The sequence below is a fragment of the Xyrauchen texanus genome, chromosome 39, assembly GCF_025860055.1.
Source record: "Xyrauchen texanus isolate HMW12.3.18 chromosome 39, RBS_HiC_50CHRs, whole genome shotgun sequence".
Lineage (NCBI taxonomy): Eukaryota > Metazoa > Chordata > Actinopteri > Cypriniformes > Catostomidae > Xyrauchen > Xyrauchen texanus.
Window position 1 is genome coordinate 23,876,645 of NC_068314.1, and position 15,760 is coordinate 23,892,404.

At 39.4% G+C, this 15,760-nt stretch overlaps 1 protein-coding gene across 2 annotated transcripts in view; it reads left to right on the plus strand.

Moving 5' to 3' along the window:
- The window catches only part of LOC127632789 (inactive N-acetylated-alpha-linked acidic dipeptidase-like protein 2), a 373,182-nt gene that overhangs the window by 42,108 nt on the left and 315,314 nt on the right, over window positions 1–15,760 (plus strand). The gene's annotated exons all lie outside the window — the stretch shown is intronic.

Sequence of the window (15,760 nt, forward strand, 5' to 3'; positions counted from 1 at the left end):
CCACAAATAATTTTATCTTACATTTGCATGATTTTCCAATCCATTCCCTCACCCTACCACTGTTGGTCCCATGACAAATTTTACTCACCATGCACACTTATGCTATGACTGCATCTTCATGAAAAACCACCAAACGATTATAAAAATGATATGTGATTAAACTGATATAAATACTAAGTGTAGTACTTATGTTCATTATAATATATGAGTAGTTAATAATTAGTTAATAATGATGTGCCCCGCTAAGTAAAGTCATGACATTATGTCACATTAACAAATCATTTAATACACATGCATTAAGAAAGTGTTAAAATGTGATTAAAAACACCTTTAATGTGACAAAATAATACTGAAAGTCAAGAGTTCATCTTTTAGCAAGATGTGTTTTGAAATGCTTCACAAGTTCATCTTTTTGTCTTATCATTCCAAACATGTATTCATACTTTCTTGCTTCTGTGGAACACAAAAGGAGTAATTTACTGAAGAATATACTTATCATTGTTTCCATGCAAGAATGGGGCCAGGAAGTGTTGCAGTTACACTCCAGATGTTTTTGATGGAACTTTAATGATGAATGACAGACACCAGGAATTGAGATATGTTTTCTTATATATCCCAGAATCAATTCTGTGAAGACATGTTGATGGCATTTTCAATGAATACATCAGCCATGCTTTTCTATGATTATATATATATATAGGTTAAAGAATATAGGTTGAAGAAAATAAATTGCCCTATACTTATTTTCCTATCTCAAAAAAAATAAAAAAGTAGAATTTTCTTTTTGACCAACAATTTGTTATTATTAAATTATTAGTTATATTAAACATAAAAAAGCAGAAATTTAAATATTTTGTGTAAACTACATGAATTAAATCAAATCTCTTTTAAATCAATATGAAGTGCACATAAACTACATTGGATTAAATCTCATTTTAAACATATACAGACTCAAAGGAAACCTGAAACTTAGCTGTGAAGACACATCGTTCGCTTCGTCTCTCCCGATCTCACTGAACGCCAATGCTAACAGGCTAATGTTAGTTCATAAAACGTTCAAATAGCAAAATTAATTTAAACATTGCACATAACATTATTAGTCATTAATTCGGTCCTAACATAACAACCCATATTTTCAGATTAAAAATGCCATTACATTGAAGCTTGGCAAAGAGCAAACACCATAGTGATGGCTCTAAGAGCCGACTCTTGTAGGTGAACGTTGGCTCGCATATCAGAAGAGACAAATCTATGTATAAAAATATTTAAAAAAAAATAGGATATGAATAATCCACAGATTTAAATGAATAGAATTAACTAATTTAAAGAATGAAAAAAGACAGAAAATAATATAGGCCTAAATGCTCAAGCGCACACGTTCGTTCTGTCTGCTCAGATTAAAAGCCTCAACTGTTGTTCCTGTCAATCAGACAATCAGTGTCAACCAATGAACCAAAGATGCGTGAGGGAGGGCGGAGCCAACGTAATATGTTGTTCAGATTGTATTAGTTTTGAATTGTTACATTTATATGCACTTTGTTTATATACATTAATTAGTTATAATTTAAATGCACATGCATGACTCCTCAATACTCCGAAACGGGACTGACACACACACACACACACACACACGTACACCATCCAACTTTTGCACATGTCCAGAGTCGCTCTTAAATTCATTGTTACTTTATACCTGGCTACTACCTCAATAACTGCTACGTCCATAGAACACTATTTCATAGTATGTTATGTTTACATTCGGCATTTTTAGAAAGTGTCATCTTATTGCACTACTCAGATTAGAAATGTGTACTGGTCGGCGCTGCACTGTCTCTCACTTTCTCTTATCTGCCTATTGTCCTGTTCCTTTTTAGTAATTATTGTACTGTCTTGTACTTTTTGCACACATTTGCATGTTATGTAGGAACGTGTAGGTCTTATTTATTCTGTATAGTCTCATGTGGTTCTGTGTTTGTCCTATGTTATTTATGTAGCACCATGGTCCTGGAGGAACGTTGTCTTGTTCGCTGTCTACTGTACTAACTGTATATGGTTGAACGACAATAAAAACAACTTGACTTGATGTGAAATAGCATCCTTCTTCTTTTACATTTGTTTAAATTTGTGGGATGATGCAGTTTTGCAAATTGTTATGTATTTTTCTTTGGTATGGTGCAATATTCTATTATCAGTACCAGCGCCCTACACGCATACTACACAGTAGGGTTGGTTAGGGCAACAACAACATTTCAATCAATTTACGTTTTTGATGAAACAAGTATTCATGAAAAATAATGACACTTAATAAAAACCAAATATTGATCCAGTAACAAGGGCACTATATGGTCTGTATAAAAAGTGAACTAAGTGGTAAATATAGTAAATATGAAGGAAAAGGGACAATCACGAAAAACAGGTTGTGATCAAATTATCTGCAATTATTCATGTTTTTCCATGTTTGATAAGGACGAACTATGTTAATGATGGATCAATAAAATATGAATCCTACGTCATCTTATGATGTTTGTGGTGAAACAGCAGAAAGCAAAGTTTTCATGAAATATTAAATAATGCACGTATAATGCATATTTAATTCAAGGTTGAAGTACTTCTTTCTGATAAAGCTGGTTTGATTTAACATGTAATGATACAAATATTTGATGTAACATTTTGGGAGTTTACTATCAAATGTTAAGTAGCCTAATGCATTTAATATCAAACATGTACTAACATGTAATTAAGGTGGATGATATTAATGCATGAATCCATATGTCGTAGTTAAAGTTGGCTCTTCATTAGTTCTTGATTAGTCCATGCCTTCATTTATGATTAATTCATGCTGAAGTAAGTATTAATGCAGGTATTAATTCATAATTATTCATGTACCCTTAATGTAAAGTGTTACCGATTTTTCTCTTAGGCTATATGACAAAACACCAGGACAGTGGTCCTACGTTGGAGATCTTGTGGAAATCTTACTGAGACTTTAATGAATGTGCCGTAATGAGTTTTAGAGCAGACTTCCATATCTAATGATCCTCCAATTTTAAAGATCATTTGTCACCATTGCAAAGATAACTACTTTATTTTTAGATACTGCGCATGTACCTTTCTCCCTCTCTCTTTCTCTTTCTTGCACTCCCACATGTAGAAGCTATAAGTGGTTGTATAGTGGGTGTACCCAACGTGAGAGACATCCTCACAATATTTGATATCAATATTTAATGGCTCCCATTTTGTTTCTCTGGAGTATAGACACACTCATGGATGGATATGTGTTGTGGAGAGTGGCTAGGAAAGAGACCAAGAGACCATTAGACAGAGAGGAACAAAGAGAAACAGAGCACGAATGTTGTTGTCTATAGTTTGCAAGATCATAAGAAAGTATTCTGGCTTTCAAAGAAGTTGATTAGGTTTAACTTTCACACAAATACTTACCTGATGAGCTAAATCATCTTGACCCTGTTTTAGAAACTTACCGTGGCAGACAGCAAGAACTTCATTTCCTACCAACTTTCTCAGATTCCGATAGTCCATTGAAAGATGCGTACATTCTCATTAGACCTTTCTTGAGGAAAAAGTTTGCTTAATACTAGGGCCGACGTTTTAAAGTGTTAATTCAGTGTGATACAATTGGTAAAATAAAACACGTTAACAAAATTAATGCAATTAATCATGTCCCCCAGACCACAGTAAGGAAGATTCCTGAGAAATTCAAGCTTGAAGTACCAACTGTTTTCTGCAGGGAGCAGTAAGCAAAACTTTAGCTGTATAAGCAATGCACTGCTTATACAGAGAACAATACAACCCTTCAGCAGACAGCACAACACAAGGATACATCCTTTAGTTCAAAACACACGTGTTCTTTTAAGTATTATACTACGTTTAACTTGACACAGCGACCTAAAAATGGTATGGTTATGACGTGACACAAAGTGAGATGCTCTAAAAGCATCCATCTGATGGAGGTTTACATTGACGGGTCCTTAGACAACCCCTCGTAAAAAATCTCTGATTCATTGACAAATTCACTAGCAAAATAGATTGCTGTGAACTGTATGCCAATTATTGGCTTATGTTCAATAATATGCAAATAAACAATAAATTGGATTCTAAAGCTGCTTTTTGTATTGTCTTATCTTGATTAACTTCTCTGCCACAATAGTGTGTGTGTGTGTGTGTGTGTGTGTGTGTGTGTGTGTGTGTGTGTGTGAGTGTGTATGTGTATGTGTATATATATATATATATATATATAATTTGTAAATATTTAAAGATAACTATTTGTAAATATTTCATTATATATTTAATTATTGTTACATGAGGGCAAATATTTATATATGCGATTAATTAGATTAATTAATCGAGACACCATATAATTAATTTGATTAAAAAAAATATCAATTGTCAGCCCTACTTAATACAGTAGTCTTAAAAAAAAGTACATGTTTTAATTATTATTATTTATACTGTATATTTATTGCAGAATTATATTTCATTTTGTTTATTTATTTATTTTTAGGCAGGTGGTTTTCATACAAAATAAATTAAATTCAAACCTGATCTCATGAAAATGATGTAACTGTTGCAATATTTTGGCAAAATAACATTACGTGGTTCATTACACATATCACTGCAGTTCTGCTGTGTGGGGCTAAAAGTTAAATGTTCTTCAAAACAATCTTTTAAGGTAATGTCCTATCAAGTTTTAAATCAGCTAAACTTACCTCACTACCTTGAACCTACAGTTGATATAAAAAGTCCACATACCCCTATTAAAACAGCAGATTTTTGTGATGTAACAAAATAAACAAAGATAAATCATATCAGAATTTTTGCGCCTTAAATGTAAAAATTACAACCTATGCAATGCCATTGAAAACCAAAGTGACACATTTCAGAGAATAAAATAATAATACAAAACTTAGAATAACTTTATTGCATAAGTGTGCACACCCTTTTATAATTGGGTATGCTGTGTTCAGAATCAACCAGTCATCAAGCTAATGTGAAATAGTACATACCTGTCTTCACCTGAAGTGACTCTGATTAAATCCAAATAAATCTCAGCTGTTCTTGTAGGATTTTTCTGACATCTTGGTCGGATGCTACTACAAGAGCTATGGGCCACAGAGAGCTTACAAAGCACCAACGGGATCTCATTGTTGAAAGGTATCGCTTAGGTGAGGGCTACAAAAATATTTCCAAGACATTATATATACTATGGACATAGTGGAGACAGTATGGCACAACAGTGACATTATCAAGAACAGGACATCTCTCCAAAATTGATGAGAAGACAAAGAGAAAACTGGCCAGGGAGGCTGTCAAGAGGCCTACAGCAACATTAAAGAGCTACAGCTATTTCTGCTTAGTACTGGTTGTGCCCTACATGTGACAACTATCTCCCGTATTCTTAATCTATCTGGACTATGGGTCAGGGTGGCAAGACACAAGCCTTTTCTGACAAAAAAAAAAAAAAAACTAAACATCCAAGCCTGCAAAAACCTATATCCAGTCTCCCAAAACCATATGGAAAAATGTGTTATGGTCTGATGAGACCAAGATTTAACTTTTTGCTCAAAATTGTAAAAGGTATGTTTGGTTCAAAAACAATCAGCAAAAGAACACCATACACACGGTGCCGCATGGTGGTGGCAGCTTCATGCTTTGGGGCTTTAGTAAAGGTGGAGGGAATCACGAATAGCTCCAAGAACCAGTCAATTTAGGCACAGAACCTTCTGGCTTAGGCTAGAAAGCTGAAAATAAAGAGATCTTTCACATTTCAACATGATAATGATCCAAAGCACACATCCAAATCAACAAAATAATGGCTTCAGCAAAAAAAGATGAATGTATTGGAAAGGCCCAGCCAGAGCCCAGACCTGAATTCTATAGAAAATATGTGGGGGGACCTGAAGAGGGTTGTACACAGGAGATCTGGAATGCTTTTGCAAAGAAGAGTGGGAAATGTCAAGATGTGCCAAGCTAACAGACTCTTATCCAAGCAGACTGAGTGCTGTAATAAAATCAAACAGTGCTTCAACTAAGTATTAGTTCAGGGATGTGCACACAATGTAGTTAGGTTATTCTAAGTTTTGTATTTTTTTCTCTGAAATGTGTCACTTTGGTTTGCAGTGGCATTGCATAGGCTGTCATTTTTACATTAAAGGTGCACAAATTCTGATATGATTTATGTTTGTTTAATTTTTTTACATCACTAAAACCTGCTGTTTATACAGGGGTGTGTAGACTTTTTATATCCAATGTAACCGAGTGTCATAAAAGCAAATGTGAGATGAAAAACACAATTGCTAAAGAAATCTTATAATTGTGTGGTGCTTCTATGACACTTTTTGGCTCATAATGTTGACTTGCATGCTTTTCTGAACATACAGTATACCCTGATCTTTCGTGTTGCAACACTCTATTAGTTGAGATACCACACATTTTATTGTGTTATTACATGGTTCATTAAACGTATCACAGCAGTTCTGAGGTGAAATATCTGCTGTGTGGTGCTAAAAGCGAGTTAAATGTTCTCTCAAACATGTTTTCAAGGTAATGCTCCATGGAGTTTTAAATCAACAAAACCTACCTCCCTACCCTAAACCTTAAGGCTAACCAATAGTATCATAAAAGAAAATGTAAGTTGAAAAACACATTTGCCTACCTGCACCCACTATGGATTTTACCGGGTTTCTCTCTTTTTCCAACCCTCCTTCAGTTGTACTCCCGATTTACAATTTCTCCCGATAAACTCCCGATTTTCTGCATTCACATTTTGCTTATGGGAATGTATTCGATCTTTAGGTAATGTTGCCAACTGTCCCGTAAAATACAGGATTGTCCCGTGTCCCTAATCAAATCAATAGCCTATGGGATGGGATTTTTCCCTTAAGCTGGTCAAGATGAAGTGGTTCCAGATTGTTAATTTAACATTGATACAAGTTAGAAAAGTTTCATCCAGTGAGTAAGGAGTCATCTGAAAAATCCACACATTGTTCTGAAACGTGCTAGTACTGTGTGGAGGATGTGTTAAGGGACCATCTGAAAGGTCCACACATTATGCTAAAACTGTGGATTTTTATTTATAATGTTTTTTTAATGAAGAACAGAAGGTTCAATGTTAATGTTCAATAAGATGTACAAAATTACACAGATCCAACAATGTATAAGTACAACCACTGAGTCATAAAGACAAGAAGTACAGGTGAAGGAAAAATAAATAAGTAATTAAAATAAAGTGAATAAAATCAAGCTAGAAAATGTAGTTAATTATGTAATGCAAATGTTAAAGTCATGCCCTACAGCGGACGTGTGAAAAGGTGTTTGTGAACTGATAATCTGCCATTTTACTTGTGATTTGTGTGAAAGGGAGTACAATTTGTTTGGTTTCATTAATATTACTAGAGAAAATTGTCCTTCCTGAGTCTAAAATGAGTAACTAGACCTTGGCTGTGAGTGAGTGTTAAAATCGTCTGTCCTCCTTCTCTAAATGATCTGCCCCACTTGCCCATTTGTTTGTATCTGTGAATGTACAGTGCGCATACATTCTGTGATATTCTTACAGAGCACCTTTATCTTCAAAACCGTCTTATTCAGTTTTACAAAATAAATGTTTCTATGTATTTTATTGCTTTTTGTACAAAGAAGATTCATTTTTAGAAATATTTAATTAATTCCAAATGAATGCATTTTATTCATATTTCAAATGAATTTGTTTGGGTGCTTTAGGGCTTGGTGAATCAAGTATTATATGAAGGCGGATGATTTAGAACAAATAACACCATAGCAAATGCACCCTGCAGCAGCGGAACATCATTGAAATTTTTTTGTCAGTTATGGGGAAAACAATAGATAGAATTTTTCTCAGGTTTTTTGAAATGGATGCAATTTGAGAACAGCTGACCTTATTTTCTGCTTTCAACCTGATAGTACATGATGCAATTAAATTAATATTCCAGGTTTATTACAAGTTAAGCTCAGTCAACAGCTTTTGTGGCTTAATATTGATGACAATAAACATTTATTTTTGACTTGTCCTTCCATTTCTTAAAAAAAAAGAAAAAGGAAATGGTGAGCCATTTGGAATTTAAGTGAAAGAGGACAATCTGTAAATTTAAAAAAATACAGACTGTTTTCAAAAGTATAGCAACATGCCACATCATTTAGTGATACAATTGCTTACTAACCTTTTCTGTGAAAAGTTATATTCAATATTACATCTCTGTTGCCATGATGACATACATACATATCAACATTATGCCAAAAAAGCTGTCAATTTAGCTTAAAATGTGTGGTGGAGCTAGAGAATGGGGGTTATGGCAAACTACCAGAATTAAAGTGCTGGATGGGGATATAAATCGACTACACCAACCTGCAAATTGCACCCAGGGACATATTACTGACCACACAGGTATTAACCCAAAGGTTACACAGGTTTGTTCTATAAATAAATGAAGGCTAGAGATGTGGGTTTCAATACAAAAACAAAGATTTTTATTTACACAAATAAAATGTTAAAAATCTGAATTTGGCCAAGTCAGGCAGAACATGCTAAAACAAATTCCGCTAGCTGCAGAATTAACCAGTACAAGAAGAAATACAAAGAGAAATAAACAACAATGCATGGCTGATGCTTCCCAATCAGGGAGAAGTGGGCTAGCTATGATGAGAATGGGCTAAAAAAAAGAAACCCACACCACTCTAGCATACATGCAGTTCTCACACACACTCTACACACCATAAAGTTGAATATAGGTGACAAAACATGGCACTCTGTGCAAGAGAGACACCACCAATACAGCGCAAGGAAGCAAGTCCACCAGTTCTTAGCCCTCAGCTCTCAGCACCTGCAAATAACAAAACAACCAATTATCCAATATGCGAAGGACAACTGGGTGGCACATAAAGTTGTTTTTTGTTTTTCAGAAAAATAAATAAATATAAAAATTAAATGATAGAAAAAAGTATGGTTAAGTATAATTAATTCAATAGAACAAAATGTTCTTTACATAAATAACGAAAGTAACAAGGACGTTCCCTATCTGTCACTCACTCAACATTGTGTCAATTTAGTGACACTAGGGGTCCCTATACAAAACAACACAACTAGCTGAACTGCGTTATGTAGACTGGCGGTGATGGGCAAACCATTTCGTGCCTCGTAGCCAGTGCAACTGGCCGTCACGTCCCCCAACGCTTCTGCAAACGTTGTATGGTCCCCCTCACCTTGGGGACAAGTCGACTGCAAAAAATGGGGACAGGCCGCCCCTGGATGGGGCCATAAATGTCCGCGTCATAGGGGTGTCCAATCCCAAGGAGGAGACATTGCAGAGACCACAGCCTGCACAAAGGGGAGGCGATTGTGTGGAAATTCGTCACTTGGTCTTACTGAGTCTTATCGGCAGTACCCCGCATGTGAAGAAGTCCACCTGGTAGATCCTACCCAGAGGGGATGGAGCTCTACAAACACAGTGACCGGTGCCAGAGGGGATCTCTGCCCAAGGAAGATGCGGGTTTACCAATGGGGAAACCGTCTCATGGAAGATACATCACACAGGGTTACAAACAGGCAACCAGCGCATGTGGAGCACCAGCCCCAATACAGGGCCTATTAGCACACATACTGGGCCAGCATTCTCTGCAAACTCACCTGCCACAGGGCTAAGGAGGAAGGACATCCAGGGTCCACAACCTTGTGAACATGACTGGGGGATAAAAAGCGCACGTCTCCCCCTCCAGGAGGGGAAAGGCGCCATACGCAAGCGGTACACCTGGATAATTGTCCCGCAGACTTACCTGTTTGTACCTGACAACACACGGGGTGAAACCTGCTCAACCCGGAGATTGTAGATCCTTGCAAAGGTATTGGGTGTTTCCCAGCCCACAGATATCTGTTAAAGAGGCACCATTAGTCAGGGCCCAGGATGCCACCACACTCCTGGTAGAGTGTCCTCATACCCCCAAGGGGGGCTTTATGCCCTGTGCGTGATATGCCAAAGCGATGGCGTCAATGACCCAGTGGGGGATCCTTTGTTTGGAGACAGTGCTCCCTTTACGTTGTCTTCCTAAGCAGTCAAAGAGCTGCTCAGAGCATCAAAAGCCCAAGAAAATGGGGTCATGGGAACCTTGGGCACATAGCCCGGTCGGGGTCTCAGGACCACATGAGAGTATTTCAGACCAAAATCCAGGCATGTGTCACTGACAGAGAACGCCGGCAGGTCCCCTATCCTCTTGATGGACGTGAGCACAGTTAGGAGGGCAGTCTTCAAAGAGACCGCCTTTAGCTCAAATGAGTCCAGAGGCACATGTGTGGCACCCCGCAGGCCCCACAGGACCACGGAGAGATCCTATGAGGGAATGGGGTGCGGTCTGGTGGGATTCAACCTCCTCATGCCTCTAAGGAACCTGATGATCAGGTCGTGCTTCCTGAGAGACTTACAATCAACTGCATCATGGTGCGTCACTTTAGCAGCCACGTACACCTTCAAGGTGGAGGTGTACATCCACCCTTCCAGTCTCTCCTGCAGGAAGAAAATCACTCAGAAATGCAAGATCCGTCCAAGGGATGAACATGTGGTGGCAGATCGGCGTGATGACCATGTGATGTGTGCAGTGGTGCCATCTACATCTCAGGACTCAAGTCTGAAGCCAGTGTTGAAGCAGTCTCATATGCATCAACCCGTGACCGCCACCGAGGGCGCAATGTGTCCCAGGAGCCTCTGAAATGTCTTCAGTGGGACTGCTGGTCTCCACCTGAATAAATTTAGACAGTTTAGACACACAGTTGACTGGATGAGGTTGCTCTTTTCCCAGCTGACCCGAAGCCCCAACTGTCTGTGCACACACAACAAGTCTCGAGAGTGAGCTAGGATCAGCCAGTTGTCGAGATAGTTGAGGATATGGATGCCCACCTCTCTTAGTGGGGCAAGGGCTGCCTCTATGACTTTCGTGAAGACGCGAGGCAACAGGGACAGACCGACCCTCGAAGGTGAACCACAGAAAGGGCCTGTGCCGAGGTAAAATCGAGACCTGGAAGTATGTGTCCTTCAGGTCTTCCACCAGTCTTCTTTCTGCATCAGCTTCTTGAACGGGAGTCTGTGCAAGACACGGTTCAGTACTCGCAGGTCCAAGATTAGCTTCAGCCCACCGCCTTTTTTGGGTACGATGAATAGGGGCTGCAGAACCCCTTCTTTATAACGGCTGGAGGGACAGGCTCCACGTCCTTCTGCAGAATAGTTGCGATCTCTGCACGCAGGGCTGCTGCGTTCTCACCCTTCACTGAGGTAAAACTGACGCCGCTGAATGGAAGCGGATGCCTGGCGAACTGAATCACATAGCCGAGTCGAACGGTCCTGGTCACCCATCGTGACACGTTAGGGAGTGCAATCCACACCTCCAAGTTCCTGGCAAGGAGGACCAAGGGGACAATCACATTAGACGTATCGCCGGGTGGGCAGGCCAGAGGTGCCACATTGAAGTGGCTCGAGCCCCGAGCTCGAGACTGTGCTTAGTTGGGAGACATCGAAGCACTTACCACAAGGTACCCATCATAGGACCGGTCAGCAACAGGGGAGGAGGGGAACCATCTTCATAATCCATCACAACCACCCGGCCACGAGTGTGTTTGTGCCACAGCTGGGCACACAGGGCCCTGCCTCCACAGTGCCATGCTTGCCGTAAATGTGCGGTATTCAGTGATCGTGACAATGACAGCCATAAACACTGGGTGTGTGACCCAGGGAGAGAGGAAACCGCTGTTTTTCAGAGAATGTGGGTACAGCAGCCCCTCTGGCATGCGCTGAAATTAGAAGAAAATGGTACAAAAGATTCTCCTCCCGGTCCTCAACCAGTGGATGTAGTGGCCTTGTTACCATCTCCAAGTCTGCAGCGAGTTTCAGGGGTGCTTAGAAGGCTTCCTCGGGACGCCCCTGGTGATGAGCAGATGGATTGTGGGATCTTGATCTGTGCTGGGGCAGGATATGTTGAATAGACTCCGTCTGCTTCTTTACCGCCGAGAACCGATGTGCAATGTCCTTGACGATGTCGCCGAATAGGCCAACATGGGAGACGGGGGGGTCAAGGAACCGTACCTTGTCAGCCTCTCTCATCTCCTGTACCACCAGGGTGGACATCGCCTGCCGTAGAGTCCGTGCCGATGGGGTGGCTTTCCCTCTGAGGAATGAAAGCCGCGACTGCAACATTGCCATGGTCATGTTCTTGCAGTGAGAACATGACCCGGCCACGAATGCTGTCTCTGCGTGAACAGCGCCCAAGCACATAAGACGGCGATAGTGGCCGTTGGAAGCTGAGAGGTAAAGACCACAACCAGGAATTACACTCTATGTGCCATAGGTTGCCGACCCCTGCCTTATACCGTGTCTTTTTATTGGGCAGAGGCCATAAACTGTTTAAGCATAAGCCTATCGGCACACAGTAATTTTTTTTCCCATTACCCCGATTTGGCTCTGCATGTGAACACCTTTACCGGCATGTTTACTTTATGCTTTGATGTCAAAACCAGAAAACAACTTGATGATTTCATCATTTATATTTGCCTTGCAATGGCATATTGACTCTTTGCAATTTATTAATCTCATAATTTTTATCATTTCTGTTCACACACACTTGTCTACAGGCATTGTAATATGCGTGTCTGTTGCATGTTCATATGTCGTTGATGGAAGATTTTCTGTGATGCTGATCTTCAGTGACAGATTCTTACTCACTCCAAACATATGACACATGCACACATTCACTCACAACATCCCAGCACCGCCTTTAACTTTGTGCCAACAAGGGCAAATTACTTAATCATGCTGCTGAATTTTTATGCAGATGCTGTTGGCCTATTTAGCACACCAGGAAGATTGGTGAGATGTTCAGACAGGCTGCTGGTGGGCTACATACTGTAACTGTGTCTCTCTGTGGTGTCCACTGCTCCCTATACACTCAGTAGGGCATATCTGTAGAGGGTCACTTCTCTTGACAAAATTATTTAATTTTGAATGCCCTGCAACGTCATCAAACATAGATAGCATTTGGGTCATGCAGATTAGGTTTCAGACTGTTCTCAAGCGAAGTTGGCTTGGGGAGGTTGAATGTTTTGACTGCTAAAATTGGTGTATGCTTTCCAAATGGGTAATAACTGTAGTTCCAGTGGCTGAAGCTAGAACTACAGTTGCACCGAACTGCACAAATGTACAAACTTTATTCTTTAAATGGATGCGACATAAAAGGCACACTGCATCTGATTTTTAGAAACACTGAATAGTAAATTACATGAATATAAACCATAACAGTACTGAGACCAACACTGACTTGTTACTACATTTACTTCTTTTCAAACAATTTATTTAGGGTGGGACGTCAAAGGAACAGCACAGGCGATTTTAGGGGTAGGAACAATTGCCACATGGTGGTCCATGTCTACAATTCAGCACATCGGGTTAGACCGATATCGTGTGGTCATGAATGAATGAATTAATGTTTTGATGTTTCATTTTATCTGCATTTCGTTCATATTTAGGGTTTCAAGAATTATGACAAAATATAGGCTACTTGTGTAAATAAGTCTATCATAAACAACCATTTTTCATACATTTAAATAATAAATGACTGTTGCAATATTTAACTTAAAATAAATGTGGTTTGTTTAATTTACAATATGTATAACGTGTGTAATGGTCACATATCTGGTGCACTTTATATTTGCACAGTTGCCTACTAGCTGCTGATATGAATTAAGCTGAATAAAAATGGCAGAGCCTCAACTCCTTTTCATCATGTTTATTTCAACCAAAGTTTGTATAATACTGAAGTGGTGTGCAGTGACCGATAGCTACCCTTTTCTGTACACTGTGAAGTGATTTATCGATGTACACTTGTTCCCTGTGCTGTTTGCAGTGCCCATTCAGACTGAGCATATACAATCCATTCACTCCCGGTGCATTTTTTCTTCATACAATGAAAGTGAATGGTGACTAAGGTTAGCATTCTGCCTAACCTCTGCTTTGTGTTCTATGAAAGAAAGAAAGCCATATGGGTGTGGAACAACATGAGGGTTAATAGATAATTACATCATTGTAATTTGTGGGTGAAATATTCCTTTAAGTCCACTTTATTGGGTACTACTGGGTGATTGGAACACACCTTGTGTTGTCTGACTGAGGGACTTGCATGAGGTTCTTCATTTGTTTGTAATGCAAATAAAAGTCAATGGTTTCCAGTAAACGGCTCTATTGCTCTCCCTCTGCTCCACCTCATCGCAAATGATTGATGGAGAGGTGGAATTAGAGTGCTTTGGTAAGATTGGTCAGTGTGAGTATAGCACTACAGCATCTGCATATGTGTGTGTTGAGTCTATGGTGGTGACTTTTGCATTTGATCTGGGCATGCTCCACTGCATCAGTGGCCTGAACTCAGTTTGTGAAGGCTTACATTGGCTGAATTACCGGGCCATACACTATGTGTCTCTTGCAAGATTTATGGCCCCCAATACAGTCAATAACGGCCTGGCCATAGATGCAAAACTCCCTGAGATTAGATTGCTCTGCTCTGGCCAGCACATAGGGTTATGCATTAAGAGGTGTCAGCACCTTGGACTCTACGCTGTCTGCTTGCATTTACATGCTTAAAACTTTTGCAATTAACAGCTTCAGTGGGTCAGGTGCAAGAGTCAGTGAACTGTTGTCTGTAGGGACTGTATTGTACTGGAGTGCATTCTCAGGAACATTTGCGATTCTCTAACATGGGAGATTGTTTTCTTCCTTGAGAGACTGACACAGAGGGGCAAATCCTGTCACACTGTCAGTCATTGTCAATCTTTTTAGCACAAGCACACCTTCTTTTACTTTTAAAGGCTTGATTATACTATACAAATTCAACATAGATTTTAGCCCCGATTTGCAGTCGGGCCAAGTTGGTGCTCATCGCTGCTAGTCGGCTGCAGTCTGCTGATTTTGGGTCCATCTGGATTGATAGATTTCACATAATATTGCATTGTATATGATGGGTCCAGACTCTGATTTATAATCCTCAGACTATAATTCCATCTAGCCGAAGTATGTGTGACATTCTTTATATTTTAGAGATGATTACATAGGGAATCTAGAACTCAAAATCTAAACAACTCAAATCGAAAGTCATACGGTAAGCAGCCAGTGGAAATTGAGCATTTGAGGCCACAAAGCTCAAGAAATGAGATTGCAATCAAGCACTAAAACTAGCTGACTTTAATGCCACTTACCTCCAACTCTTGTTGCAGTTTCTGGAGGCCATACTTGCCAAGTCTTCCCACTCAAGGCCACACTGAAATGTGCTTGGCCCGTTTCTTTCGTAATTCAGAACACAGATTAGCAAAAGCTACAAAAGCAGTGCTTGTTTTTCCAAATGAGTTTGTGATCAGATCGGATCAACTTGACAGTCGAAGTGTGTGATCAGATCGGATCAACTTGACAGTCGAAGTGTGTGATCCTCAGTCATGTTATTCCTAATCTTTATCAGTAGTCATTTACATAAGTCGGTAAGTGTGCGATACTTAGTATTTTTAGAATATGTTCAAATTTTAAAATTGATGTAGTGTAATCCAGCCTTAAATTAGGTTCATTATAGTTTGCACATTATTCACGTAATCTGTCAGCACTACTTACATGCCTCAAATAACAAAATTTGTGAATGGCATATTTTGGCAAATTTTGTTTAAAAGAGATGTGAATTATATCTTCTAGCGATCATGGCAGCATTAAAATATCAAACA